We start from the raw sequence: 10,917 nt of genomic DNA, 5'->3' as shown, positions 1-10,917 counted from the left end.
AAGGCAAGAACATCGCCATGCGGAATCGATGTTCTGGCAATATTTACGACTCATCGGGCGCCTTGGACATTGTGCTGTTCCTTGAGAAGAATTTGGTAATGGGATTGTCGGACATTCACTTTTCACCCGTATCCACGGTCATTTGTATTCGAAATGGCGAGGAAATGATTCATTAGGTCTTTAGTTGAATTTCTACTATTTTGCTCAATTAAGATTATTTCTCTGGACAGACCATGCGAATACATGATTAATAACCTGTTAAACATCCTAACGAACCATATGACGTATAGAGTTTGTCAGATTACCTATTCCGCCGTACGATTCAATTAACCGAAATGAAAATATACAAGTCACATCGAATGAGATGAGGCAGGGCACAGCAGGAATGCAGTGTAGTTGCCGCTGTATCTTTGCATTATTTTTATTTCCGTTGATAATCGCGATACGGCATCAGGAGAAACATATTCTAAGCAACATGCGTTTAAGAAACTCACTGAGCATATTATCTCGTGTCATGATTGCGAATCAATTTGTAAAACCTAACGATGCTGCTCCATATCAATCTGTTACCGTTCGATTTATCTGTCAAAGGATGATTCCTCTTGTGAATTTAGATATGCAAATTACGACGATATACGTGTTATATACTCCTCGATAACACGTTCGGATGCCTCACGTTGCGTTCAACATCTATCACAACGTTTCTCAATCTTTCTTGACTCGTAGCCTACATCTGACTTTCATTTATCTCTGTTCCATCTCTCATGGTTATTACTGGATGATAGAAATGATAAAACATGAATTATTTGTGTATACAATTTTTAATAAACTCTAGAACAATATATTTGTGTTATATAAAGAAACGTACTACTTTGGCCATCGTAGTCTGTGAATCGTACTTGTAATTGTCGTCAGGATTTCCCATTTTTATTCTATCGATCGAACTAATCACTATTTATCGTTCTCAGTTCAAGAACACGTACCTTATTGTCGCGGTGACGTGTTAGGGGAAGATTCCGAGACGGGATACAATTATGCAACGTGGAAAATTGTTTCTGTTTGTCTGTAGAATGAGAATGATGCGTAGAGACTGTCGTCGTTACAATCCTAGTGCTTATTTCCTCTTCTTTTTATCTCGATCTTCTTTGAGTATTTAATTTTGCTTTAGTATTCTCCTCATTTCTGTCTACGCATCACCAGCTCATTTACAAAATTTCAGAACTCTGATTCAAATCAATGGAAACAAATTAAAATGCATACCACTTCCGTCTCGAGTCCTGTTCCATTTGACAATCGAAAACAGCATAAATTAGTCAGCTGTGACGAGTTATAATGGCACTTGTCAATCTGCGACGTCGACCTCTCAACGAAGAGCTTCCAGAATTGAGCGTTACATCGACATCGGTAGCAGAGTAAGTACATATAGCGTTTAAGACTGGCAGACGACAGTTGACAAGAAATTATAGTCGTGCAACAGGTCTTTGAGTTCCTCGTTACTCTGCGATATTTAAAATGATTAAGAAAACGCCACACGACATATTCTGTAACTTCTCGTTGTGTTCCGGTCGGAGTTCGTGTTTTGTACGCGCATCGAAGTCTCCAGCACGTGGTGATTTCAATGCCGCGCACGAAGCACAGGCGATGCTCTTTAAAGGGTCTGCTTCTGAAACTCGTTAGGTGCAACTAAACGTGATGTAATCAGGGCGCCGAGAAACTCTCATTTAACTCGATAATTTGATCAGAAATGTGGGGGAACAGGGTTTCCAGTTTCGTTTTAATTTTGCCTCTTGTTTTCGGTGAGAAGTGCATACGCGATCGCACGAAAACCATGTATTACGTGTCGAGTGAAGTTCGTTATGTTCTCGCGTGACACGGTGTGACGCAGTCGGTGGCAGATCAGAAAGACGGTCAGAAAAGTCGTTTATCTTTATTCGCGAAACCCCCACTTTGATAGTCAGATGTTGGTGGAACCAGTTCTTTATTGGAAGCTCCGCGGGATTAACGAAACGAAGCTCGGGTTTTTTAAGCTGATCACGTAGATCTCGTAACAGAACCCCGCAATGGAGATAAACGATTTTTATTCGATGACGCTGAATTTCTGACGCGAGCTGACGATCGGAGCGAATCTCGCGGCCTACCGCAAGATATTCCGCGGTAGTGCTATATTATAGTGTTTTTATTAGTATTTTTACTTATTTGCACCGTAACGAATGATGTTGGTTTTCTGTCCATGTTATCTTTTTGTCGTTCACGATTCTGTTTTCGGCGTATTGTCTTCTGCACAGTTCTCGGCTTCACCTTGAGGTATTTTTCGTGAAACGCAAAGAAATTCGTTGTAGAAGGCTGTTTGCCAACATCTCTGCTATGTTTCGCAGTTTACGTTTGACTTAACGTATGCTCTGGCTACGTGCATAGGTACAGTCGGCGTTATCGCTGTGCATCGTAATTAAAAGGATATTTATGGGTACAAGTTTCTCCCGCTCGACACATTCTTTCGTTGCTTAACGTCGTCTCGCCTACTTCGCCGATTGCCGAACCCCACCGTCTCCAAGTTTTCGTTGACACGTACGTACTATACTAGTCTGGTAAGAACTGGGAGCACATTTGTACTGCTCACGTTGCGTTAAATCAATTTGATCGATAATGTGCAAAGGAGATGAGTTAATACCGAATATTTTAGTAGTCAACAATGTCATTCCAAGCATTCTAGTTTCTAGTTCTGAGGCACCCTTTCAGATGACTACTAACAACGTTAAATTTAATACCAGGATACGGTCGAATGCTCAAAAATAAACATGATACCGTGTTACGTGTCGCCTACGAATTTTTTTTTATTTGTCATTTTCTGGGAAACTGAAACTTGCCAAGTTCTTACCGGGATTCCCCCCGATAGACGCGCACGTTTTACAGTTTTTGCACGAGTCAGCCTCTTCCACGACAATATGCCGACGCTGGACTGTAATCAAGATTAAGTTAAGTAAAGAACACGCAAATGCCGGCAATTCGAAACCCATAACGCGGCTAGACACTATGGAAATCCGTCCCACGTGCTGCGTCCGTGGAAGAAAGGTCGTTGGCTGAGACGAGATTCGTGGCTTGATTACCGTCAACGAAATTTAGAGATCTTATTCATACTTGTTGTGGATTCATGATTTTAAATCATACACCTAAAGACTCTCGTTACTGAGAGTAATCTAAAATAAATCCTTAAGACGATACGCATCGAACAAGAAACATATTACTTGGGATCATCCGGTGATCGATACGCGAAACAAAAATTTACCCGATTGCGAAATCATTGACACGTGTCGATCGGCTCGAGTATGATCAAGTTTTTATCTTCGATTCTGACATTACGATTGACATTTTATATTCTTTCGAGCCTCCGTTTCTTTAGTTCACTTTATTAACGTATTTTATTAGTGGTGATTATTAGCTCGACGTAATTTTTATTTCGTGGCATTAGGAATCGACGTTCGTAATACCACTAAATAGACATACAATTAAACGTAACAAAAACTGTGATAGTGTATTCCTCGTCATTCGGAATTACTGATATTTCGACAAGTGGAATTAACATACCGAATACACATGCAGTATAACTGAATTGAAGTACATTCGAGGTAGTCTACCTATCTGCGACGTACAAATCGAGCGCCTGTTGTACCACAACCAACTTGGGCTCACAGACTACGCGGAATTGCTGGCTCATACCATCACTTCCTGTTATCATGCGAGAGTAAGTAGTAAAAAATCTTGGAAAACGTGTGGGGAGTGATTTATTCAGTCGAAAACAACATTTTGGCTCTCATTTTTTTCTGAAGCTTCCTCTAGGAATACAAATTTCTCGGTAGAGGAAAAAACGACGACTAAGACCCCAAGATCCGGTAGCGCAAACCTTTTTTCTTTAGGCGACCAAGGATTAACAATGTATCAAAGTCGCTCGAGGCAGCATTTATTAACCAAGTCGTAGCAATGGGCCATCTGGCGGATTAAAAAGGAATCGTTATCACGCTACAGGATTAATTGTTTGTTTATTGAATTCGTGTGGCATTTTACAATATGAAGCAGGCCGTCTTAGGTATTCCCCGCTCGAAGGAACGCGTAGGAAATCATTAAAACCTGTCATTAGTTTCTACGTTAATTAGTTCTTCGTAAACAAATTATACAATTTTGCTCGGATGTGTCCCATAAAAATCGACGATATCGCGTGACGTTGCAACTCGTTACTTCGCTTCTTTATTATCCATTGATGTCACATGACATCCACAGGAACACGGACTTAATAACTCAGTCGCTAATTGGTCTTCGTTAGAACGTTTTTGTACTTTAAATTCTGTTATATAAATAGGCGTGCAAAACTATGACACTGGTATTTAAAATATGCTTTTTTGTTATTTCCAAATACCGTTGCGAGAAACGCTTCGAAATAAGTGTACTTCATTTTCACTTGACATGAAGATGAAGTGGCGTAACTGTCCGACAAAAATCATATAACTACGTTTTTCAAGGGGAAACTGAAATTGCGAGATCTTTATCGCAACAGCGAACCGTTTCTCCGATTGTTCAACTTTTCTTTTCACGCGTTTCTTTTCCACCGATACAAATTCGATAGCGTCAAGCTTCGATAGGAGCTCTCCAACATGGGTCGAACCCTTTGAAGAAGTAATCTATATTTGTGGAACGCCCATCGAGGGTTCTAGAACTCCGTTGGCGGTGTAAACAACGTCGTAGTAGCGAGACGAACAATTATCATACACGTGCAAACGTTTTCGGTGGTTGTCGTCCTCGCATATCTCTTCACACTTTCTTCGAAGCGTTTAAAGATTCACTGTATTTGCAAATTTATTGATCCTCGGGGCTAGGATACGTCGCTTGGTAATCGACATAAGAACCTATCGTCGCACATTGGTATGTCACGATATGTCGTCTCGTAAATCCCGCCACGAAGGCTCGCGGATTCCGCAAACGGTGACTTTTTGACATTTCAAGCGTTGCACGCCAGCCGTGAATACCTTAGGAAGAATTGTAATTCGCGGCTAGGCGCGGTCATTAAAAAGTTCGTTTGTTCGAATTCTTGGCAGAATTTTTAGGATATTCGTTTAATTTTCAGACTGTAGCGGGTCCAACGATAACTTGCGATCGACATCGATGTCCTTGGTTTCTAAAAATTCTGCGACGTTAGAAATTCGATTGTAATTTGATATAGTGGCTATGCGCTGGACGTGTGCCAATGAGATCCAATGTTTACTATGATATGCAAATAATACAACCAATCACGATATGCTAATACAAACGAGAAGCCAGACACTTTTAAAGCGTCGGAGATCTAGAAATCAGTCAACCGTACCAGCGGGAGTCGATTATAGTGTTTATTCGATCAACTAATTATCGGATCACGGAACATTGCATATTACGGTTCTAATGCTTGTACTCATAAATTTTTCGTTCTCTGGTAAAATGCAATTAACTTGTCACAATTGAATGAAAAACTGAAGAAGACCGAAGAATACAGTTTTTTCGGCATTGTTTTCAATTAATGCTTGGTTTTTATTTTTTTTTTTTTTCTTTCAAATTTTTGATTCATTTTTCGCAGGCGCCTGTGTAACATTTCTACAGAAGTAAAGAGGTACAATTCCGAATCCCTGATTGATGGGTCTATCATCTTGGCTCCCCGCCGCGTTTGCGAGAGTCACTGTGTTTTTTTCGTTGCACGCCTGTGAAACAAAACGGAGCAGGGGCCGCAGAAATTGCGCGTCCTCGTCTTGCATGTCTTTCAACACATGGGACTCCTTTCTACGCGATTACTAATATTAATTGGAGTTACCGCGCAGACGTGAACGCTAGCGCGTGTATTTGCAATAGCTGTTGGTCCCGCGGCAGATTGCAAAATCAAGGGAGAGCCAATCGTCGAAGGCAGCTGAAAACCGTTTGCTAAACCAGTGGTTCTTAACCTTTCCGAACACACTGCTCAGTTTTGAACATCCAAAAACAAATAATTGCTACTCGTAGTAAGACATTTTGTTTCTATCTCAAAGTATCGACTAAGGGTTGATCATCCTTTTTAGAACGAAAGAACTTTGATCTTACCTGTCTTTAATTTAATAATCGCAGAAGGAAAATTTAAAACTGAACTCAACTTAAATTTGGGTTTCTGACTAGTTACGAACCACTGTCTTTCCTCTGCCCCTCGATCCTTGCTACCGCGTGAAAAATTGACGTCGACGACGAAGAAATTGCAACATAGGTTCAAATAGCTGCAAAACGAGCGACCATGCTTGCGCGCAACCAATTGGCCGCGACATCCTTCGGCGATAGGTAAATCTTGGTGATCTTGGCCAATCTCGATATCGACCGTCGATCTCGCCTGTGATTGTTTGCTCGACTACCGACTCGCGCAGGTGCTAACGTTCTCCACTTAGCAATACTCCCGTGAAATTCTTTGGTTTTAGGTCAGTTATTTTCTGAGTAGAGGGAGCTACCCTTTGGGGAGGGTGGTGCGTTACAAAGTTACAATCCAAGAGGGCCAATGTACAACGCAACTGACGTCGTGAACTGAAAATCACGAAGTTGTTAGTTGTAGAAATGTCATTTGTCTACTTTATTCTGCAGTGAGCTAGACTGTATTTTCATCTCTTTATCTTCGACTTTTTTAACGTGTTCCGTTGTTTGCAGTCCAGTTGATAACGGCCACGAAATTGACGATTATAGATTATTCCACTTTTCTACGGTGACCCGTTTTCGCTGCTCATCGAGCGTAAAAGTAACGCATTCTGCTCTCCAATCGGATGCACGACCGACAAGAAGCGCGAATGCTCGAAAAGAAAATAATTTCGTTTCGAAATCGACCACGTTTTGCAATACGTTTTTCCTTTTTTACCCGCGATACTGAAGAGGTAAAAGCGGATCGCTTCTGTGTGAAACTGTGTGAAACTTCGACGCAACTATAAGACGCAAATTAGTCTTGAGAGGCAAACTAAAGAGTTGAGCAAAGAAAAGAAAATCACGCGACGAAATAAGCAATTACAACGTTTCATTTCACATTTTTTTCATTCTTCATTTTCATATCGCGGCTTTTCCGATGATTTTTTATCATTTGATTACTTAATTGTTCGTAGAAATAATACTAGAGAATTCACCAACGAATTTTCGATTCCTGGATCTATGGAAATTTTCCAAACGATCCCTCTCGACGTCCATTCAAAATTCTTTTTAGTGTTCGCCGATACTCCTTTGTAGTAGTCGTCACGTCCAATAACTTACGAAAGGACAACTTGTTTTAGTCGATTCGGCGATGATAAAAAGAAGCGATTGACGATCATTTGTATTTTCAAGGTCTGAAGGCGACATTTATTAAGAAATGGTTCGTAGGACCGTGCAGTCTTATTATTCCATTTAGCAATTTCCTTTTTTTACTACTTTGATCGTGGTTTCTCCGACATTTTTCCGCTAAACCACAATATTAAAGATGACGCAAATAAATATATCCGAGTTACACTTTTTCAACTGATAATATCATCCAATAACATTTTTATGTAATTCTAACCATAGAGGGAGTAAGAAGTAGTTACTGTCTGGTCTAACGATTCGATGTAACGGTTCAATAAGAAACAAAGTAGATTTTTTAAAGAAAAAAGGCCCGAAGGTGTTCGTTGTTGGTGCTTGTTCCTTATATGTACGAAGTATCGGACAGAGAGAGAAAGGAGAAATGATGCGGATTCATTATACAACTTTCTCAAGTATGCGTGATGTAATCTTGGTAGATAACGTTACCATAAACTGGTGATGGCTGGATAGTGGATAGCTACTGTCAATGCTGGATGCATTGCTTCAGCATTTAATAGACAGGCATTTCCCGTATCGTACTTTCGCCGTTATTGTTATTGCGTCAGAGATTAGTCGCGCGCGTTATTTCAGGTTCGTTTTCTTCAAGTTCGATCCAGTCCATCGACCATCGATGATAAATCAAGCTCGTGAGGAAAGTCACGGCAACACGAAAGTTCAGCAAAATATCGAAACTTTCTAGAAACGTGTATGCTGGTAATGTAACCATTTTTTTGGGAATAAAAAGAACCTTATCGTAGTACAAATATATGAATGTATCTGTAAATGAAATAAATAATGTCAATATTAGAATCACGTAATCAGTATGAACAGATATTGTAGATTATAATTTTTATTATTTACATGATTGTGTAACTCATAATCAACTGTGGACGTGGCGTCGTGGTTTAAAAAAATTGCAACTAAAGCAACTACATTTACGCAAGAACGATACTGTTACGGAAGGAATTTTACAATTGCACCCTGGTCTGCCTTGCGTGCAAAAGTTGTCTGATCGAGCGATACATACATACGTTAGCCTAATATCAACTAGTGCTTTCCACCCGAAAGACTGATATTCGCACAAATAATTCCTAGTCAAATCCGCTGCGTTTTCAGTTACGTTTTAAAATATCTTCACGTTACTTTCTTTCAACGCAATTCTGGGCTACAATGGGAAGATTTTACGGATGGCGAAGCCTTTCTCAAATTCGATTCGAGCCTCTTTCTCACTGCTAGCATCATTCACATAAGTCACTCGATGTCTTCGCAACGTTTGTTAGTTCGTAAATGGAGGTCACTTAGAATCCACGATATTAATACTGATTACGAAAATTGCAGGAAGCTATCGATACTGTTACCTGAACCGTTACAAACCTAGGTATTAGTGACGTCAAGGTAGGGCTTTTAAAATTTCGTATATCGTACGTGTGACATGAACGGTTTTAACGTAAATTTCCTCAAAAACAACGCGTTAATAATTTGTTATAAAAATATCGAACGATTGAGAAATTAAAGTAGAACAGCTGGGGCTAATTTTCCGCGATAACTGCGAGCATCACTTCATCGTAACTCCACAGTCACCAGTTGCTACTTCCAGTCAGTTGCTACTTTACAAATTACCGTGACACAATATCGCAACGCTCCCGCGTGTCTTCGTTTGCGGAATCGTCGAGGCGGAGTACCTGCAAATCGCCTAGAATCGACAGCTTCCGGCGATCATCGGAGTCCTTCTCTGTTGACCAAACTCTACAGAAAACAGGGCGCTTGCATTCCAAACCGTGTATTCAGGGTCGCTCGAAAACTCATGCTCGCTCATCCATTCGTTCCAAATATTTCACGACGCTTATAGTTCCCTCATACATTTTTCTTTAAATCTCTGTATATATACCATATTTTCGTTTGCTTTCTCGTGCAACTTCGATAAGAAAACTTCAAAGAGACATGCACTTTTTAAAAATTTGCCCTGGCATAAATTTATTCTACATAAACACCAACAAAATTTGCTAGACTTACGATGTCCCCTCAGAAGAGACATTCGAGTGCGAAGATTTAACGACCTCCCGTGCATATGATACCCCGAAATTTGGCTTAAAGGACTACTCGCGCCCCACCAAATCGCCTATCGCGGCTTATCGTTTGATTACCCCACTTCTTACACCTTTTCCTACTACCTGCGTGTAGAAAGTAACGGCGGCGTGGCGCGATCGAGCATCTCAGTCCGTCAGGAACATTGGATCGCGCGAGATCGAGGGTCGACGAGTGTGTTCCCAGGAAATCGTTGATCCTTTCGCGATCGGTCGCAGTGGAGTTTAGAAAAGCGATTATCGACACCAACCCCAGGAGGAGTCGTCGATCGTGTCGGACGACTTTGTCGCCGGTCGGGGATGCAGCTGTGACGGTTGGATCGTCGTACGATTTTCTCCGAGTCAGATCCTCCTTGGTAAGAACCGACATTGATGGATTTCTTTTCTGACCCACTGTAATCACCTGATCGTGATCCCGATTCCTCTGATTCTACTGAGAACGCGCTATTTCCGGTCACAAATGGATTCTTGTAGAAGGTTATCTAGTTAGTTATTTCGATGTATCCAAATTTTATAAAAATGTGAGATTGTCTCTTGGGTAATGGTCCCTGTCAGGCGATTGAGATTCTATCGTACGAGAATTTGTAGCGTAGAGGATGTCCTAACTCTCGACGAAACGGCTCTTGTCAATCATCCCCTCGTCAGATAGAAGATAGATTTGTAAGCCATAGCTACCTTAAGAGCCATATCTACCGTATGTGGAAATGGTTGAAATTGATTTCGTTCATGAAATTCTGATCATACCAACACTTACAACCTAACGAGTCGAGTTCTACTCCCAATCTCGTAAGGTTTAGCTTATACAATAACTTTCTACCGCCAAGCTGAATATTACTTCCTGGAGAGGTCGAAGTCTCCCGAGCTTTCCGCAAAGCCGAGAAACAATTTTCCACCGCTTGTCGTTAACCTAACCTCAATTAATCTCTCGTGTGGCGTCGCTCTCATCAATCGAACGGAAGTGTCCTTGCAAGGTGTTTCATTCAGTACGTTTCCTGGCGTATCTCTCGCAACCGGTCTTTCTCTCCCAAGCGTGGCTGACACTATTCCCTGCGATCCTCGCTGAAATCGTCAACCGGTTTTCTGTCACATCTCATTGGCTACCAGACTCTATCGCAATACCGTTACTACGAAATTTGTATCACTCCATGCGTGCAAAGAGAACGGAATACTACCCCTGTGAACTTGCTTTGCGGTTTGTTTCTCTCATCTTCTGATAGAGACACCGGGCTTGCCGTGGATTCGAGTCTGCAACAGTGAGCGAGCTATTACGCAATGTTTACGTAAGGAACGTGTATGGGTGACGATCTTTAATCGCACGAATCGGTTTTGGAATTATTTATCCTCCGACACGGAACAAATTTCATCTCTCGAGCAAAATGAATCTCAGAAAAATGTATCGATAGATAATATTATTGCTCGCGTACATTGATTTCCTGAAAGCTGTTAGCGTAACAATTTTCCACCCTGATTTTGATCATTTCTATTTTTTCGACAAGGGTCATTGGTC

At 41.0% G+C, this 10,917-nt stretch overlaps 2 protein-coding genes across 5 annotated transcripts in view; both read left to right on the top strand.

Moving 5' to 3' along the window:
- Positions 1 to 10,917, top strand: part of LOC128888332 (DNA fragmentation factor subunit beta) — an 85,712-nt gene that overhangs the window by 11,886 nt on the left and 62,909 nt on the right. The window lies entirely within an intron of this gene.
- Positions 1 to 10,917, top strand: part of LOC128888338 (elongation of very long chain fatty acids protein AAEL008004) — a 44,892-nt gene that overhangs the window by 23,398 nt on the left and 10,577 nt on the right. Inside the window, exon 1 of one of the 3 annotated variants that reach the window (XM_054145088.1) lies at positions 9,597 to 9,766. The exons of the other annotated variants lie outside the window; for them this stretch is intronic. The gene's annotated coding sequence lies outside the window, so the exon portion shown is untranslated. Of the gene's footprint in view, positions 1 to 9,596; positions 9,767 to 10,917 lie in introns of those variants that run through there. 3 annotated transcript variants of the gene reach the window in all.

The sequence above is a fragment of the Hylaeus anthracinus genome, unplaced genomic scaffold (genome assembly GCF_026225885.1).
Source record: "Hylaeus anthracinus isolate JK02 unplaced genomic scaffold, UHH_iyHylAnth1.0_haploid 11994, whole genome shotgun sequence".
NCBI lineage: Eukaryota > Metazoa > Arthropoda > Insecta > Hymenoptera > Colletidae > Hylaeus > Hylaeus anthracinus.
Note: the sequence above shows the minus strand (reverse complement) of the source record. Positions and strands in the feature narration are given on the sequence as shown.